This window comes from Oncorhynchus mykiss, chromosome 6 (assembly GCF_057628025.1).
Source record: "Oncorhynchus mykiss isolate SJ-2025 chromosome 6, ASM5762802v1, whole genome shotgun sequence".
Taxonomy (NCBI): Eukaryota; Metazoa; Chordata; class Actinopteri; order Salmoniformes; family Salmonidae; genus Oncorhynchus; species Oncorhynchus mykiss.
The window spans coordinates 74415472-74436219 of NC_143027.1; the positions used below are offsets into that span (position 1 = coordinate 74415472).

Sequence of the window (20748 nt, forward strand, 5' to 3'; positions counted from 1 at the left end):
CTCACAGCTCACACGTCTTCAGTCAGCTGAACTTCCCGTGTGTGTTGCTGCCAATAAATTAGCGCATGCGTAGTACTGCTGGTTGGAAGGAGGGGGAGGCCATCCATTTCATTTACGAGGCCTGTGCGAACTCCGCATAGAGCGAGCGTCCAAACGTCAAATTGGGATATTCGTCTTTTTACGGTAGACAAACTGGATGCTCGAAATAACAGACATCATCTTCATGGCCTGTCGCGTTAAGTTGTAAAGACATCTGGTCAACATAAAGCGATCTCTTACGGTGAGTTGTTGCACACTCAAGCAGTGTCTCTAGCGCGGTGTTGCAGCACACCATCTCAGCACAGGAAAGCTTGAGAATATTTTTGAAATATTAGGCGGTTTTGTATTTTTGAACTGAGTTTCTTACCGCCAGTATAGCTACATCTATTAGATGTAATTCCAAGTTGTTTTGAATTGTTCAACGGCTCCACCCATTTAACCGGTGCTATTAGCTAGCTACATTATTAGCGACCTCCGAGTTCCTTCGATCAGTCACATTGACTGACTGGTGCCGCGTCTAGGAGGGTCAGCCAATTGATGGGACCAAAGGGTTATTTGACGGGTAGTTTGTCTGAGTTGTTTGTGTTGTGGCCGCTGACAGCTCAGCAAAAACGACAAGGAAAACAGGAAGTGGGTATGTTATTGTCTGCAAGGAAAAATGTGTCACTGCATGCCTGAATTGTATTGTTAATCGCCTGGCCTCGTGCACAGCTCAATGTAGTTACACTGTTGTGAGTGAATATGGTTCTGTGTTCCATACTAATATCTGACCATTTGTGATTTGTTCATTGTTGTGATTTAGGTTTATTGAGGATGTTGTCACAATCGATCCTCCGTCAACGTTTTCTAACATTGTTGTCCCTATCATTACAAATGTTGCAATGTAACCCCATGTTATCGCGTGCTGTGGCATGCCTGTCTGAAACCATGTAGCCTCAACTCATTGTTGCCACACTTAGCTACAACCTTGTCTTTGTTATTATGAGCCATAGCGGTAATCAGAAGCTAGAGCATTTGGTTATGTCCAGTTGTTTTGGTTGTTTCTTCTTCTGGTATTAGTTAGGCTGTAAGCCTGGAAGTATAATATTGTCAATGTGACAGAGCACCATAATATTGTTGTACTTGGCATGATGTGCTGTCAGTTAGGTTTAAAGAAACCGGTGTCAAAAGCCTATAATGAATGCAATGTGAAATATTTTGTTTTACTTTTCAGGGGTCTTGGATGTCACATCCAACATGTCACATGAACAATTTGGGCATCATAGAGGAGTAATGAACTAAATCACTTCTCTGCCTAACAAATGCCCCGTCTTCACTATATGGTTATTACGTGCAAAGTGTAATGTAGCAGATACTTGAGCTTCGGGTTTTCCATTAGAGAAAAATCTGTAATCAAGATGGCGGGAGGAGTTGATCCTGCCTTTCATTATCCCCCGAGGTATCTGGAAACCAGACTGAAACATGTTTGGGCTCTATGTTGTCAGAGCTGGGCCTTCTGCTGCCTTGTTGGGTTGTCCACCTGGCACATGGAGGCTGAGTGAGTGGTTGCGTCCCAATTATCCCAAAGTGTGCTCTTGTGCACTCAAGGTAAGTGAGCAAGTATGCACTTAGGGCATAAGGGTAGGCTATAGAATTGGTATGCAGTAATTGAAGACAGGGCTGTTCTCATCTCTATCTGTAAAGGCAAGCAGACCATCTACTGATACCCTGATGAAGGCAGTTGTCAAAAGGCACTGTTTAAGAAGTTTGCAAGCAAATTTCCATTTTGTTACCAAGAGTTGCTGAATAGATAGGTTAGCTGACAACGTCATGAAAATGATGCGAGTTCTTCCATGGGGCAGAACTCGGCGTGTTGTGATTCTGGATGGCCAGATTGTCATTCTTGCAAGCAAACTACCATTTGGGAATTATAAGTGGCTCATTTGAAGACTTATTGATACCATGTCTTGTTTTGAGGTGTTTTAAATAATTTTATGTCAGTGTTAATATGGTTGAAATTCGCTAGCTAGCTAACCAGCAACTGTAACAATCTATTTGAGAGTCAAGTGCTCATGATGTAATTTTATTTTATTAACCTTGGACACAATATACACGTTGTCCACAGTCTAAGCCAACCCTGTCTGTTTTGCACACTCCTTGGTTTTGTTCCAAAACAACCAACCTGTCTATCTTTCGCTTTGCTCCAGTATTCATGCACCATGGTTATCTAGTGAGATAGCGACAGACCCCATCTACTGAGGCAGACCCATGCAGGTACGGAATGCATGACCACACCAAACCATCAATACACCTTCCTCTGCTCTTTGTTAATAGCTCACACTGCAGTATTGATCGACTGATGGATTGACTGATGGTAGATTGCATTAGCCTCTGAGCATGGCAGGCTGAAGAAGACAAGGTGTCAGCTGGAGCTCATTTCTGCTCCCCCTTGTCTCTATGAAGTATTTAGTATCTCAGAGCTCAGCTTACACACTCAGCAGGAAGGGAGGTAATGGCTGCTCTCTGTCTGCTGTACACTCTCTCATTAGACATCTTAAGCCTGGCCAACAGGCCAAGGACCCTGACCTTTAAACAGTTGCCACTTTCTATTTCTTTCTCCTCCCAAATGTTTTTTTTTCCCTCTGGAATGCATGTTGGTTTTTGTTTGTAGATTTGTGTAGTCCTCAATTGAAAGTGGCATTAAGATGATCTGGTGGGCACTAGACTAGCGTACCTAGATGTTCCTGTTTTTATTCCCTTTTACCTCCATCATCCTCAGTCAGTTTAAGTTGGCTTGGCATAGTTGTTTTTAGAGGAGAAATGTAGTTTTGAAGTTAATGAGTTGGTTAGTTGTTTGTGTCTGAGCAGTGCCTGTGCGGGTTGTTAGGGGCCGGGAAGGAAAGAAATTGCCCCACACTCCCTGCTGTCTCGTTCAACAAGGCACATCTGGGGCATGCATTTGAGCTACATTCTGTTTCTTGAATATCTAGCAGTAAGATGGTGAGAGAAGTAGCCTAGGCCTAGATGGTGTTTGTTGACATGCACTCTGACCCCTGGCTTCTGTATGTGGTGGATCATGCTAGGATCCATTTAACTTATCCAATCAGAACCATGTCATACTAACAACATGTTTTAGTAGCACCACCATAAGTGTAACACAATGCACTATAATTATTTTCACACAGTGCAGTCAGTGTGCAGCTTTCAAAGAGGCTGGCCTTGTAGCCGTTCAGCTTCATATTATTCTATGTCATTAAAACAACCCTGGCACTGTGGTCTCAATGTAACATGGGAGTAGAGGTGGCAGAGAGCCATATTAGCCCTGCTCTCTCTTCTCTCCCTCTGGTGCTCCTATGTCTCCTTCTCTCTGTTCAGCAGCTGTGGAAGGAAGGAGCAGTGTTGTGTTGGGGCCCACATGGAGGGCGAGACCCCTCCGGCCCTGCCTACCGCCCAGCAGAAAAGGGGCATTGTGGTGGCGGTCTGAGGCACAAACACAGTGGGCGAGCATCTCCATCTGGGCAGCGGCTGGCCAGGCAGGCTGCTCCTTGAGAGGTGCATGTATTTCCTGCTACTGGGCCTGCTGGACAGCCACAGGGACCCTCACATTTCTAAGGAGAGCACAGCTGCTGGCCTGACACACACACACACTGAGACCCAGTGAGACATTCGCTCCCTGCTGAGAATCATTTTACACCAATCTGACCCAAAACCCAGATTAGAATAACTGCCTACGGTGTTATTTGTCTAATTGAGTGTTTGCATTGGTGTGTAAAAGCACACATCTTCTTTACTTCTATAAAAAGGTCCTACACAGATTTTGGTAGAATGTGGTTGTCGTTTTAAAACACTCACAGGTTTACTGACTAAGAATCACATTTACACCACTACTTTCAGTAACTGTTGCCTTCCCAGGCCGACCGCAGTGTGTGTGTCACCGAGAAGGGTGACATTGTTAACTTGACAAGTCGACAGCATCGCTGCCTGCCATGTCTGAGACCTGCTGCAACCCAAACCTTTTTTTATCTCAGTGATCACTCTCAAGTGATGATTTAAAGACCACACCGAGAGACATTCCACAGCTCAATATAGTAGACACAGATTTACAGGAGAGGTGATTGAAGCTCAGTCACTGAATGCCATCTATCCCTTGTTGCCTTACTCTTATGTTTTCAGCGTCTTTTAGAACACAATTGCACAACCCCCTGTTGTGCGAACGGTCAGGTGGCCATGGTTAATTATTCAAATGTTGGGCTTTGGAAGGCATCAGTCAGGGTTTTGTGTTTGTGGGAGCTGATTTGAATTAATGAGAAAAAGATAAATGTTGCGCCGATGGGAACAGAAGGTCACTTCCTCATACAGACTGAGCCATGCAGAAGAGCTCACATCAAGACACTTTGTTACATATTTGGCTGGCTAACCTGACTGGCTGTGGCTGGCTAACCTGACTGGCTGTGGCTGGCTAACCTGACTGGCTGTGGCTGGCTAACCTGACTGGCTGTGGCTGGCTAACCTGACTGGCTGACTGTTAAAGTGATGGTGGATGACGGACTGACTGTTGTTTGGTATCATAGATTCTGATCGTGACATTTTAATCTGGGAGCGGGCATATCATAGAAATGTCACGTCAGTAGCTAGGCCTAGCCTGCACCTCAGCCATATTGAGTGTGCACAAGTATTTTGTCAAATTGCTGTGGACTGGGGGCTTTACCTGTTTGGCCTATTTCTGTTGGGGATGTGGTATTCATATGTGACCCTCATTGTCTTGTCCACACAGGGCTGAGGTTGTTCTGGCCCTGTGGTCACCTAGTTAGCAGGAAGTGTTGTGAAGTCACTGCAGGGAAGAGATGTATGCTGCTTGCCTGTCCTGTATTTTAGCCTGTGGTTTCCCCTGCTTTCCCCGCACTTCCCTAGGTAGTAGCATCTCTATTGTAGATGCCTAACTTTGGATTTTGAGCCCTCAATGAAAGGGAGATAATTATGTTGGTTGTTATGTAACTGGTGGGGCCGTGGGGGGTAGACTCATATAGCCCATCTACATTGTTCTTGACAGACTGACCTGTTTGTATGGAACACGGGATAAGTCCTAGATGATACATCTGTCTCAGTGGGGAAGCCATCTACTATCATCTGCTGTTTGATGGAATTTAGGCCAACTTGTACAAGCGAACTTCAAATAACAACCAGCATCAAAGATGGAGGAATTCTCAACAATTGATCAGTAGACACTTACAAGTGTCTAGATTTATGAACTCTTTTAACAGTTTTACCAGACACCCTCTTTGAGCTCTTTGATCATTTTGCAGGTTATATGCTAGGTTTACTTCCTGAAAGCAGATGATTTCAAGGATTTTATCAGCTTGCAAGTCACCTCTGAACTTGATGTAGCACGTTTGACTCAACAGCAGTTCAATCAGGCCAAAGGCAGCCATCATCCAATGGCTAGCTGGCCAATCAAGATGTACCAAGACAAGAAATCACACTTGAGAACGGTTTCTGGAAAAGGAGAGGAACTTGCATCAGCTATTGATTGATACTTAAGGAGGATGATTGCTCTGGTAGTCTGAGCATGCTTAGTAATGTGCTTGTCTGCAGTCTCTCTTTCTGACTACTCCGCTATGGTGGGGGGCTGGTCATGTTCTTTGTGAAAGCCTTCCACCGTACAGCCATGTTGTGTTATCACCCTTATTACTAAGACAAGCAGCACTAGTTTAATTCTCTCAATGCTCTCTTCAGTCCTTGACTGGGGTACTGAGAGTGTCAACTAGCAGTGTCATTAACACTGCATAAATAGCTATAATTACTTTTTGCAGTAATTGTTACTACTTCACACTCAACTCCTGGAACGTCTTCAATTTTGAGTATGCCAATTCAGTTTCCTGTGTCTAAGAATAGTAGCTTCAGGAAGTTAGTTAACTGTCAGACACTGCTCTTGTAGTGGTTTATGTCTGTTATTGGACAGGCCATCTAGCTGGGATGGAGAGCTGATGTCCAGTCTGAACAATGCTGCTCTGCTCTTTAAACACACACAGCATTCTGCTGACAGGCTGCCTAGCTGTTGCATCTCTCCAGGCCTTTGCGTTACTATATCAGAGTTAGCTTTGGGGAAAATAAACCCCTGCTGTCGCTAGTTCCTCCCCAACCAACTCCTCTGAGCCTCTGGGGAATGTTATAATGTGCCAGACAGTCATTCTGCATGTTCTGACCGTGTTAGGTGTTGGTTGGTTTGTTTTGCAGCATTAACCTCATTGTGGTGAGGCAGGGACTCGGGTAGAGTTTGGGTGAGTATTAAAGCTCTCACACACTGGTAGGATTGTCAAACGTTTGCCTGCCGACAGTACTTAGTACCTCTGAACAGAGGGTCGGCGGTCAATCCCTTTTTTGTGTTCACACAGCAAAGACCTTGAAATTCGTCAGCCACTCAGCCTTGTTAAAATACTCTAAACCAGAAGGTTGCAGTAGCGTTATTTGGCAATGCCTATCCGTGCTTAGGGTCTAGATTCCAAGCTATCTGCACTGTTGCTTTTTTTTCTCCAGAATCCCATACTGCCAGTGCCAGCCCATAGCCAAATGTTTAGCTAGTTAATGTTAGCATATTCGCTAGCTAGCACAACAGTGCAGTGTCCTTAGCTAGCTAACACGGGCAGCCGTTTTAATAGAGACTAGCTAATCCATTGTGATTTAATTATGTCAATACTAGCTACAGTGGTTAGCTAGCTTGGCGGAAGTAGATAGTGTTTTGTGCATTGCGTCTGTGCACTTAGCTAGCCAAAATCCTATCGCCTACATTGCATATTAAGTGTGACTGGCTCATCTGTAGATGGATGGTGAAAACGGCTTTTTTTTTTTTTTTTTTATAAAAAAAAAAACTTTTTGTTGGCTCCCCATGTGGAGTTTGAGCCAATCAAAGAGCACAGAAGTCGGCCTCCCGGGTGGCGCAGCTGTGCCACCAGAGACTCTGGGTTTGCACCCAGGCTCTGTCGCAGCCGGCCGCGACTGGGAGGTCCGTGGGGCGACGCACAATTGGCCTAACGTCGTCCGGGTTAGGGAGGGTTTGGCCGGTAGGGATATCCTTGTCTCATCGCGCACCAGCTACTCCTGTGGCGTGCCGGGCGCAGTGCGCGTTAACCAAGGTAGCCAGATGCACGGGGTTTCCTCTGAGACATTGGTGCGGCTGGCTTCCGGGTTGGCGGTGCGCTGTGTTAAGAAGCAGTGCGGCTTGGTTGTTGTGTTTCGGAGGACGCATAGCTTTCGACCTTCGTCTCTCCCGAGCCCTTAAGGGAGTTGTAGCGATGAGACAAGATAGTAAATACCAACAATTGGATACCACGAAAAGGGGGTAAAAAAATGTTTGACAAAAAGAGCACAAAAGTCGAGTTGTTGGCCACTGACGAGCATTGCGATCCTAAAAGTAGAATCCGTAGGTTCGTTGCAGGTACCACTTTTGTTCTAGCAAGAGAAGGAAAGGCCTAGTGTCATAAGTACCAATCGGCAGTGAGATTTTGTTTAAATGCTTCAGGAGTAGCTCCTGCCTTCATGTATCTTAGTTGAATGGTTTCAGATGGAACAGTGCATTAGAGGTCCTCACAGTGGGATGTACCCAGATTCCTTTCACCTATGGATCAATATTGTGATTTAGGGTTATCCTAAATGAATCCTACATTTGTGTAGGCTAGGGTTACCAGCACCCTAACCTCTGCCATGCGATGCTACTCTTTGTTCCCACTCCATGGCTCATGTTTCCCTGGACTTTGACCTCTGCTGGGCCTGACCTGGCTGGGGTGTTATTGTTTGTCCAAACAGTTAAATGTTTTCCCCCGAAAACTAGTTTCTATTCAGGTAGGCGCCCATCACGTTTTCTTATGTTTGAAAAGAGGGGAGAGAGTAGTAGAGATATGACTTTCGCCTCGTAGCACTCCTGTCTTTGAGAGACTATTCATGGACCATATCACCGCCACCCTACCTGTCACCCTAGACCCACTTAAATTTGCTTACCGCCCCAATAGGTCCACAGATGATGCAATCGCCATTACACGCACACTGCCCTATCCTATCTGGACAAGAGGAATATCTATGTAAGAATGCTGTTCATTGACTACAGCTCAGCATTCAACACAATAGTATCCTCGAAACTCATCATTAAGCTTGAGACCCTGGTTCTCGACCCTGGACTTTCTGACGGGCAGCCCCCAGGTGGTGAAGGTAGGAAACAACACCTCCACTTTGCTTATCCTCAACACTGGGGCCCCACAAGGGTGCATTCTCATCCCCCTCCTGTACTAGGATAGGGAGCACCCCCCCTATCCACCTCAGCGGGACCACAGTGGAAAAGGTGGAAAGCTTCCAAGTTCCTCGGTGTACATATCACAGACAAACAGAAATGGTCCACACACACACAGTGTGGTGAAGAAGGCACAGCGGCGACCTTTTCATCCCCGGAGGCTGAAAAAAAATGGCTTGTCACTGAACACCCTCACTAACTTTTATAGGTGCACAATTGAGAGCATCCTGTCGGGCTGTATCACCGCCTGGTACGGCAACTGCACCGCCCACAACCGCAAGGCTCTCCGGAGGGTGGTGCAGTCTGCACAACGCATCACCGGGGGCAAACTACCTACCCTCCAGGACACCTACAACACCCGATGTTAAAGGAAGGCAAAAAAGATCATCAAGGACAATAACCACCCGAGCCACTGCCTGTTCACCCTGCTTCCATCCAGAAGGCGAGGTCAGTACAGACAGAGATGGAAGCTGTTATTCAATCTCAAGCCATCAGACTGTTAAACAGTCATCACTAGCACAGAGTGGCGGCTGCCTACTTAGACTTAATATCATTGTCCTCTTTAATAAATGGAACACTAGTCACGTTAATAACGCCAATTTAAGAATGTTTACATATCTCATATATACTGTATCCTACACTATCTATTGCATCTTAGCCGATCTGTCACTGCTCGTCCATATATTTTTATATTCTTATCCCATTCTTTTACTAGATTGTGTGTGTATTAGGTTTTGTTGTGCAATTGTTGATATTACCTGTTAGATACTGCTGCGCTGTCGGATCTAGAAGCATAAGCATTTCGCTACACTTGCAATAACATCTCCCATCCATGTGTATGTGAATAATTTGATCTAACCGCAGTGCAATTCTTTGTCTTGAGCTGTCATGCATTGCAAAGCACAAAGCTAACAACAGTCTAGCTATGGTTCCATCATAGACATGGAAATGCCAATGGCCTGTATTTATGTGTCAAGCTCATGCACAAACACTGGTCATCTTCACCCCCAGTATGTGAGGCTATTGTACAGTCATAAACAACCTGTTGGACTTGTCTCTATGCTCTCTGCTCCACAGGGCTCCCTGCAACTGCTGCCTCTGCAAGCATTTGCAGTTTACTTTGCAGAAATCCTCTCTAAGCATCTCTCACTAGGCCTATGATCTCATAGATTATCACACGCACACACACCCCTTATCTCTGATGGCCTCTTTTTATGCAGGTCAGACAAAAAGAGGCCTCTTGACAAAAAGAGGCCTATCAGGGGAATCTCTCATGTAGCCTATCCCACTTCTCTCTTCACACTCCTCTTAATGGGATCAATTCTGCCTGCCACTCTAGTCACTTTCTAATGCATTCAGTGGGCGTAGGATAAGATGGCTTTCAATTTAGCGCTGTTGGACATGTGTTAAGTTCTCTCCAACCCTACCTGTCTTCACACCATTGAGACATCTGCTTGCTTTCTTGCCCTCATTTTGTTAAATGTGTTAATGTTGGTTGCTTGAGATTCTAATGAAGACTTGTCCACACGTTGCTTGGCTTCTTGGCACCTATGTGAGAGAGGTAGACGGACAGCAGGCAGCCCTGTGTGGTATAATAATGTCATTGAGAGAAGGATTCTTTCTATCAGTAATGATGAATGGTTAACTACTCCTAAAGCCTCTGAGATGAGCTCTTAACATCTCCGCTCATACAAAGTCCTTAAGAAAAGAACTGAATACAAAAGTATAAGATGCCAGCGTGTCTGTTCTAGCTACATCTTTCTGGCTGTGTGACAGTATGTTGAGTAGAGGTCGACCGATTTATGATTTCTCAACGCCGATGCCGATTCTTGGAGGACCAAAAAAAGCCGATACCGATTAATCCGCTGATTTTTGAAATGCAATAAAATTCACCAAATTTTTACGTTTTTGATTTATTTATTTGTAATAATGACAATTACAACAATACTGAATGAACACTTATTTTAACTTAATACATCAATAAAAATTAATTTAGCCTCAATAATGAAACATGTTAAATTTGGTTTAAATAATGCAAAAACAAAGTGTTGGAGAAGAAAGTAAAAGTGCAATATGTGCTATGTAAGAAAGCTAGCGTTTAAGTTCCTTGCTCAGAACATGAGAACATATGAAAGCTGGTGGTTCCTTTTAACATGAGTCTTCAATATTCCCAGGTAAGAAGTTTTAGGTTGTAGTTATTATAGGACTATTTCTCTCTATACAATTTTGTATTTCATATACCTTTTGACTATTGGATGTTCTTATAGGCACTTTAGTATTGCCAGTGTAACAGTATAGCTTCCGTCCCTCTCCTCGCCCCTACCTGGGCTCGAACCAGGAACACATTGACAACAGCCACCCCCCATGCAGAGCAAGGGGAACAACCACTCCAAGTCTCAGAGCAAGTCACGTTTGAAACACTTTTAGCGGTCACCCCGCTAACTAGCTAGCCATTTCACATCGGTTACACCAGCCTAATCTCGGGAGTTGATAGGCTTGAAGTCATAAACAGCGCAATGCTTGAAGCATTGCGAAGAGCTGCTGGCAAAAGGCATGAAAGTGCTGTTTGAATGAATGCTTACGAACCTGCTGGTGCCTACCATCGCTCAGTCAGACTGCTCTATCAAATCATAGACTTAATTATAACATAATAACACACAGAAATACGAGCCTTAGGTCATTTAATATGGTCGAATCTGGAAACTATCATCTCGAAAACAAGATGTTTATTCTTTCAGTGAAATACGGAACCGTTCCGTATTTTATCTAACGGGTGGCATCCATAAATCTAAATTTTCCTGTTGCATTGCACAACCTTCAATGTTATGTCATAATTACCTAAAATTCTGGCGAATTAGGCGGCCCAAACTGTTGCATATACCTTGACTCTTCGTGCAATGAACGCAAGAGAAGTGACACAATTTCACCTGGTTAATATTGCCTGCTAACCTGGATTTCTTTTAGCTAAATATGCAGGTTTAAAAATATATACTTCTGTTTTGATTTTAAGGAAGGCATTGATGTTTATGGTTAGGTACACATTGGAGCAACGACAGTCCTTTTTCGCGAATGCGCACCGCAACGATTTATATGCAACACAGGACACGCTAGATAAACTAGTAATATCATCAACCATGTGTTATAACAGTTATAACTAGTGATTGTTTTTTTTTATAAGATGAGTTTAATGCTAGCTAGCAACTTACCTTGGCTTCTACTGCATTCGCGTACAGGCAGTTTCCTTGTGGAGAGCAACGAGAGGCGGGTGGTTAGAGCGTTGGACTAGTTAACGGTAAGGTTGCAAGATTGGATCCCCCGAGCTGACAAGGTGAAAATCTGTCATTCTGCCCCTGAACAAGGCAGTTAACCCACCGTTCCTAGGACGTCATTGAAAGTAAGAATGTGTTCTTAACTGACTTGGCTAGTTAATTAAAGGTATTATAAAAAAAGATAGTAGCTACTAAAAAAATTGGATACCATGAAATTGGGGAGGAAAAAGGGGTAAATATATATATATTTTTCATCCTTAAATATATATATTTATTTATTCATTTATATTTAAGGATGAAAAAAATCGGCGCCCAAAAATACCAATTTCCGATTGTTATGAAAACTTGAAATCGGCCCTAATTAATCGGCCATTCCGATTAATCGGTCAACCTCTAATGTTGTGTGATCTGACTTGATGTGTGCTGGGTGAATCTAGGCCATATGTAGAGACTAGAGGAGCTATAACACACTTCAGCACACTGTCCTGACCTGGAGCTCGAGGACTTGCAGTCTTGCACTCACTAAACCCTAATGTCTGTACCAAATGATAATTTTCATTTCCCTATCAATAATTCATTGCCTTCATTACAATGAAGGATGTTTATTTATTCTGCTTTTCATTTGTTGAATATCTTTATTGACAATCTGTTTCTGTGAGACAAAAATAATATCAGAAGATATTCATGAATTGTAGCCTACCACAATTGCCTTTTTTGTCTCATCAGGAGCCTAGCCTATATCTTTAGAGGATATATGAGGAAGAGAATTCAATTCCACTCTCTGTGTGAGCTTGCATGTGAGTCTCTGTGGAGGATGCTAATGTAAGTCTGTGTTTATTATTCACAGGCTAGCTGTGTGTGTGATTATTCGCAGTGCTGGCTGGTGTACAGTAGGGTCCGATGGCTGCGGGGTGTGGCTCCATTATTCATGTTTAGTGTCCGAGTGAAACAACTCTCACGGGACCAGTACGGAAAAGTATGACATTGTATGCACTCACTACTGTAAGTCTCTCTGGATAAGAGCTTCTGCTAAATTACTAAAATGTAAAGGACTCACTGTCACTGCAGCCCTGAAGCCTTTACCACAGCAGCACGGGATAGCCCTTCACCCAACAACCTCTCTTCTCTATGGACATCTCCCTCACTTCCTTTGTTCTCTCCTCTGTATTTCCTGTCACTCTTCTTCCCTTACTCTCCCCTGCCACAGTCTGTCAGTTGGAGATGAGTGATTTGCGTTGTTGTACCAGGACCCTGCTGATGCTGAACCCTTTCATTGCTGTGTGTGATGAGGCTCTTTGTCATCTATTACTCTGACTTCTCCTGTAGATTGAGTGGGGAGCTGTGCAGTGAAATGAGGCACATTGACTGAGGCAGGCAGACTGCTTCTCTGCGTATTTAAGACACTGCAACAGTCTTTTGCTGCTAGTGCCGGTAACCTGCTGTCAGGACCGAGCACAGTCATTTCTCTCTCTCACACTCTCACTCTCACTCACTCTCACACTGTCTCAGCCTCCCAAATCCCCTTTCATGGCTCAAGCTCCTTCTGTCTTGATTTGTGTCTGTTCAAGGGACTCCTTCATCACTCCAATACACTCCTCCCCTCTGCCTCCATGCTGCTTGACAACTAGAGGTTCTACCCCCTCCCTCTTTTCTAGCCGTCTGCTCACCTTCCCCAGAATTTCCTTTGTGGCATCTCTGACATCCTGTGGCGGAGAAAATCCCCTTATATGTATGTACACACACACACACACACACACACACACACACACACACACACACACACACACACACACACACACACACACACAACTAATGTATGCAATTATGAAAGTGAATGCAGTCTTACTTTGCCTGGATATGCATAGGCTATAAATAGCACGAGATTACCAAATTGCCTGCTGTGCTGAGATTGAGACCACAGCTAAGAGAGCTGCTGTGGCTCTGCTGCTAACAGCAGCTTCTGAAGGGAAGGGGATTCTTGCTGCCTTTCACCTTCTATTACTGTGCTGTCAAAACAGGCTACACATTCACTCAGATCAACACCCTCCATTTCTTCTGCATGACATACTGTACTTTATTCAAGTGCATACTGCTACCTTCCTGTCTTTTATGTGTGAATTTCTTACATACTCTACACCATGTTTTTCTACAAATGGATAAGAGGATGAGGAATTTATTAGTGGGGGGGCGGGAGAGATTGATATACAGTTGCACATCACAATATTTTGGATTATATTGATAGTTTGACTCCAGGTGTGTGTGTACAGTTGAAGTCGGAAGTTTACATACACCTTAGCCAAATACACTTAAAATGTCAGGAATTGTGAGAAACTGAGTTTATCTGAGTAAAAATTCCCTCTCTTAGGTCAGTTAGGATCACCACTTTATTTTAAGAATGTGAAATGGCAGAAATTGAGAATTATTTCAGCTTTTATTTCTTTCATCACATTCCCAGTGGGTCAGAAGTTTACATTTACTCAATTAGTATTTGGTAGCATTGCCTTTTTTAAATTGTTTAACTTTCGGGTAGCCTTCCACAAGCTTCCCACAATAAGTTGGGTGAATTTTGGCCCATTCCTCCTGACAAAGCTGGTGTAACTGAGTTAGGTTTGTAGGCCTCCTTGCTCACACATGCTTTTTCAGTTCTGCCCACAAATGTTCTATAGGATTGAGGTCAGGGCTTTGTGATGGTCACTCCAATAGCTTGACTTTGTCCTTAATAGAGCTCGACCGATTATGATTTATCAATACCGATAGCGATTATTGGAGGACTAAAAAAAGCAGATTCCGATTTATATAAAATAAAATATTATTTGTAATAATGACAATTACAGCAATAATGAATAAACACTTATTTTAACTTAATATAATACATCAATAAAATCAATTTAGCCTCAAATAAATAATGAAACATGTTCAATTTGGTTTAAATAATGCAAAAACAAAGTGTTGGAGAAGAAAGTAAAAGTGCAATATGTGCCATGTAAGAAAGCTAGCGTTTAAGTTCCTTGCTCAGAACATGAAAACATATGAAAGCTGGTGGTTCCTTTTAACATGAGTCTTCAATATTCCCACTTAAGAAGTTTTAGGTTGTAGTTATTATAGGACTATTTCTCTCTATACAATTTTGTATTTCATATACCTTTTGACTATTGGATGTTCTCATAGGCACTTTAGTATTGCCAGTGTAACAGTATAGCTTCCGTCCCTCTCCTCGCCCCTACCTGGGCTCGAACCAGGAACACATTGACAACAGCCACCCCCCTTGCAGAGCAAGGGGAACAACCACTCCAAGTCTCAGAGCAAGTCACGTTTGAAACACTTTTAGCGGTCACCCCGCTAACTAGCTAGCCATTTCACATCGGTTACACCAGCCTAATCTCGGGAGTTGATAGGCTTGAAGTCATAAATAGCGCAATGCTTGAAGCATTGCGAAGACCTGCTGGCAAAAGGCATGAAAGTGCTGTTTGAATGAATGCTTACGAGCCTGCTGGTGCCTACCATCGCTCAGTCAGACTGCTCTATCAAATCATAGACTTAATTATAACATAATAACACACAGAAATACGAGCCTTAGGTCATTTAATATGGTCGAATCTGGAAACTATCATCTCGAAAACAAGATGTTTATTCTTTCAGTGAAATACGGAACCGTTCCGTATTTTATCTAACGGGTGGCATCCATAAATCTAAATTTTCCTGTTGCATTGCACAACCTTCAATGTTATGTCATAATTACCTAAAATTCTGGCGAATTAGGCGGCCCAAACTGTTGCATATACCTTGACTCTTCGTGCAATGAACGCAAGAGAAGTGACACAATTTCACCTGGTTAATATTGCCTGCTAACCTGGATTTCTTTTAGCTAAATATGCAGGTTTAAAAAAATATACTTCTGTTTTGATTTTAAGGAAGGCATTGATGTTTATGGTTAGGTACACATTGGAGCAACGACAGTCCTTTTTCGCGAATACGCACCGCATCGATTTATATGCAACACAGGACACGCTAGATAAGCTAGTAATATCATCAACCATGTGTTATAACAGTTATAACTAGTGATTTGGTTTTTTTTATAAGATGAGTTTAATGCTAGCTAGCAACTTACCTTGGCTTCTACTGCATTCGCGTACAGGCAGTTTCCTTGTGGAGAGCAACGAGAGGCAGGTGGTTAGAGCGTTGGACTAGTTAACGGTAAGGTTGCAAGATTGAATCCCTGAGCTGAAAAGGTACAAATCTGTCGTTCTGCCCCTAAACAAGGCAGTTAATCCACCGTTCCTAGGACGTCATTGAATGTAAGAATGTGTTCTTAACTGACTTGTCTAGTTAAACCATTATTTAATCTTTATTTTTTTTAATAAAATAAAAATCGGCCAAATCAGTGTCCAAAAATACAGATTTCCGATTGTTATGTAAACTTGAAATTGGCCCTAATTAATCGTCCATTCCGATTAATCGGTCGACCTCTAGTCCTTAAGCCATTTTGCCACAACTTTGGAAGAATGCTTTGGCTCATTGTCCATTTGGAAGACCCATTTGCGACCAAGTTTTAGCTTCCTGACTGATGTTGCTTCAATATATCCACATAATTTTCTTTCCTCATGATACCGTCTATTTTGTGAAGTGCACTAGTCCCTCCTGCAGCAAAGCACACCCACAACATGGTTCTGCCACCCCCGTGCTTCACGGTTGGGATAGTGTTCTTCGGCTTGCAAGCCTCCCCCTTTTTCCTCCAAACATAACGATGGTCATTATGGCCAAACAGTTATAATTTTTGTTTCATCAGACCAGAGGACATTTCTCAAAAAATACTATCTTTGTCCCCATGTGCAGTTGCAAACTGTAGTCTGGCTTTTTTTATGGTGGTTTTGGAGCAGTGGCTTCTTCCTTGCTGATTGGCCTTTCAGGTTATTTCGATATAGAACTCGTTTTACTGTGGATATAGATACTTTTGAACCTGTTCCCTTCAGCATCTTCAAAATGTCCTTTGCTACTGTTCTGGGATTGATATTCCCTTTCGCACCAAAGTACGTTCATCTCTAGGAGACAGAACGCATCTCATTCCTGAGTGGTATGACAGATGCGTGGTCCATGATGTTTATACTTGCGTACTATTGTTTGTACAGATGAACGTGGTACCTTCAGGCGTGTGGAAATTGCTCCCAATGATGAACCAACCTTGTGGAGGTCTACAACTTTTTTCTGTGGTCTTGGCTGATTTCATTTGATTTTCCCATGATGTCAAGCAAAGAGGCACTGAGTTTGAAGGTAGGCCTTGAAATACATCCACAGGTACACCTCCAACTGACTCAAATGATGTCAATTAGCCTATCAGAAGCTTCTAACGCCGTGACATAATTTTCTGGAATTTCCCAAGCTGTTTAAAGGCACAGTCAACTTAGTGTATGTAAACTTCTGACCCACTAGAATTGTGATACAGTGAATTATAAGTGAAATAATCTGTCTGTAAACAATTGTTGGAAAAATGACTTGTGTCATGCACAAAGTAGATGTCTTAACCGACTTGCCAAAACTATAGTTTGTTAACAAGAAAGTCTGGTTGAAAAACAAGTTTTAATGACTCCAACCTAAGTGTATGTAAACTTCTGACTTCAACTGTATATAGCCTAGGCTAAATATATATATATATTACTGCTCAAAAAAGGGAACACTTAAACAACACAATGTAACTCCAAGTCAATCACACTTCTGTGAAATCAAACTGTCCACTTAGGAAGCAACACGGACAATAAATTTCACATGCTGTTGTGCAAATGGAATAGACAACAAACAGGTGGAAATTATAGGCAATTAGCAAGACACCCCCAATAAAGGAGTGGTTCTGCAGGTGGGGACCACAGACCACTTCTCAATTCCTATGCTTCCTGGCTGATGTTTTGGTCACTTTTGAATGATGGCGGTGCTTTCACTCAAGTGGTAGCATGAGACGGAGTCTACAACCCACACAAGTGGCTCAGGTAGTGCAGCTCATCCAGGATGGCACATCAATGTGAGCTGTGGCAAGAAGGTTTGCTGTGTCTGTCAGCGTAGTGTCCAGAGCATGGAGGCGCTACCAGGACAGTACATCAGGAGACGTGGAGGAGGCCGTAGGAGGGCAACAACCCAGCAGCAGGACCGCTACCTCCGCCTTTGTGCAAGGAGGAGCACTGCCAGAGCCCTGCAAAATGACCTCCAGCAGGCCACAAATGTGCATGTGTCTGCTCAAACAGTCAAACAGACTCCATGAGGGTGGTATGAGGGCCAGATGTCCACAGGTGGGGGTTGTGCTTACAGCCCAACACCGTGCAGGACGTTTGGCATTTGCCAGAGAACACCAAGATTGGCAAATTCGCCACTGGTGCCCTGTGCTCTTCTCAGATGAAAGCAGGTTCACACTGAGCACATGTGACAGAGTCTGGAGACGCCGTGGAGAACGTTCTGCTGCCTGCAACATCCTCCAGCATGACCGGTTTGGCGGTGGGTCAATCATGGTCTGGGGTGGCATTACTTTTACCTCCATGTGCTCGCCAGAGGTAGCCTGACTGCCATTAGGTACCGAGATGAGATCCTCAGACCCCTTGTGAGACCATATGCTGGTGTGGTTGGCCCTGGGTTCCTCCTAATGCAAGACAATGCTAGACCTCATGTGGCTGGAGTGTGTCAGCAGTTCCTGCAAGAGGAAGGCATTGATGCTATGGACCGTTCCCCAGACCTGAATCCAATTGAGCACATTTGGGACATCATGTCTCGCTCCATCCACCAACACCACGTTGCACCACAGACTGTCCAGGAGTTGGCGGATGCTTTAGTCCAGGTCTGGGAGGAGATCCCTCAGGAGACCATCCGCCACCTCATCAGGAGCATGCACAGGAGTTGTAGGGAGGTCACAGGCACGTGGCGGCCACACACACTACTGAGCCTCATTTTGACTTGTTTTAAGGACATTACATCAAAGTTGGATCAGCCTGTAGTGTGGTTTTCCACTTTAATTTTGAGTGTGACTCCAAATCCAGACCTCCATGGGTTGATAAATTGGATTTCCATTGATAATTTGTGTGATTTTGTCAACACATTCAACTATGTAAAGAAAAAAGTATTTAATAAGAATATTTCATTCATTCAGATCTAGGATGTGTTATTTTAGTGTTCCCTTTATTTTTTTGAGCAGTGTATATATTATTTTTTTTGCTAGGTAAAGCTAGTCGGCTGTACCTCCTCAAACTCTGGTATGTTGAATCCTGTAGCTTGTTCTCCATATTATTTTTAAATGGGGAGCCAAAATCTTTTCAACACTTGTATTTCCATGACAGAATAAAACTTTATCTTGTTTATCTGCTGCAGTGAGCAATATGTTTGGAAATCAAATCGCACTATTTAATCGCAAAACATATTGTATCGGCTCTGTTCGTCTTAAACAGAGGAATCCAGATCTAGGCTGATCACTTCATTTAAATATCATCATTCTCTTCTCACTGTTGCACTTGTTCCACTTTTACCTTTGTGTATTCTATTTTTGGACGGAAACTAACCCAATTGTTAGTATAGTGTGTCCCTTGTGGTGCCTTTTTATGTAGACTTTGACAAACACCAAGCCTGAGGGAAGCTCGCCAGCACTGAATGGTGTAATGGGGACAACATTTTAAAACAGTATTTTGCCAGAGAAATTGCCATGTGAGATATTGAGTCACCTGTCTTCTCTGTGGTAGGGGTGCTGACCTGGTCCTGTCGTGGAAGTGCCATGCGACTCATGATACCACGTTGCGCCATTTGTCTGTTCTCTCTGCTCTGCAGTGCTGCTGGGGCACTGGGACACAGGATTAGTGCAGACATGAAAAGAACAGAAGGGCTTTTAAGACTCAGGGAGCCAGGCTGCCCAGGTTGCTCTATCTCAGGGCACATCGTGTCTCACTGCGCTAGCACTAATTGTAGCCCACTTCCTGGTTCCTGCTGCAAGGGACTGTAGGAGAGCGGCAGCAGACAACACCGTGACAGCTGGGCCTTGTCTGACTGCAGCAATTTAGCCGCCAGATACAGTCTGTCTGGGCCCTGCTTTAGAACCGCCAACACTCCAAACAGAGCACAATACCTCAAACTTCCACTCTGCTCTGCAAGGGAGGGTCCATGTTCAGTTCTCCTCACTCAGTTAGGCTAAAGCTAGTAGAAAGTAGATGCTGTGAGGACACCAGTCACGACACTGGACTTACTGTGCTTTTCACCATAGGATTGTTTACACTATGCCTCTGTGCAAAGAGAATAATGATATCTCACTTGTGTGCATAGCACTTGTGACTTCCATACTCTATGCAATGACATCATGTTTCATAGAACATAGGTCACCCATCTTGTGATTTTTGCTGTGGTTATGCTAATCAATAGGAACTAAACTATTGAGTCATTGTTTGTGCACTTGTCTTGTCTACATCGGACCACTCCACTGAGCTGTGTGTGTACTGTAGTGTGAGCTGTTGCTCTGTATTTACATAGTCAGTATGTCACATTTCCATATTTCTCCCCGTACCTTTCTTTGCTGCCAGTAAACTCTACAATAACAACTTCTCTGTGCTACAGGCCCAACACACCTGCAACCTCTGAGCCTACCATGAAACTCCTCCCAACATGAACTTTCACATGTCACCAAATAATTGATTAAAACACACTGTTTTGCAAGCAATTCTACAGTAGACTCAACAGCACCCTCTATGGTAGCACCATGGTGTAGCTGGAGGACAGCTATTTTCTGTCCTCCTCTGGGTACATTGACTTAAAACAACAAGTAGGCTCATGGTTCTCCCCTTCCGTAGACTTTCACAGTAATTATGATGACTTCTTTAGGAAGTCGTCCAGCCATTCAGACCCATTGCAGTATGAATTAACATCTTGTCCATCCAATCAAAAGATCAGTGAATGAATCTAGTACAGCAAGCATAAACTATAGCTATCTAGCACTACAGTGCGTAAATTGTGGTGAGTAGTTGACTCAAAGATGATAGTTGAACAGTTTAGAACAAATTAAGGAGAAGAGGCACGGAGAGGGAGATCTAGCTATATATTTCTTGGTTTACCTTTTAGTTTACCAACTAATGCAGTTTAATTTAAGCTACTCAACAATAACTCAAACAGAGAAGAATGCTATTTATGTTCGCTAGCTGGCTAAGGCTATCCAACACTGCAACTCTTCCAAGT

At 43.5% G+C, this 20748-nt stretch overlaps 1 protein-coding gene across 4 annotated transcripts in view; it reads left to right on the forward strand.

The window, feature by feature from the left end:
- The first annotated feature begins 3 nt into the window (after positions 1 to 3).
- LOC110526572 (tyrosine-protein kinase CSK) overlaps positions 4 to 20748 on the forward strand; it is a 44038-nt gene continuing 23293 nt past the window's right edge. The window contains exons 1-2 of one of the 4 annotated variants that reach the window (XM_090238855.1): positions 73 to 280; positions 8505 to 8743. The gene's annotated coding sequence lies outside the window, so the exon portion shown is untranslated. Of the gene's footprint in view, positions 674 to 8504; positions 8744 to 20748 lie in introns of all 4 variants that reach the window. The other 3 variants (XM_021607650.3, XM_090238856.1, XM_021607651.3) reach the window with 3 other exon arrangements.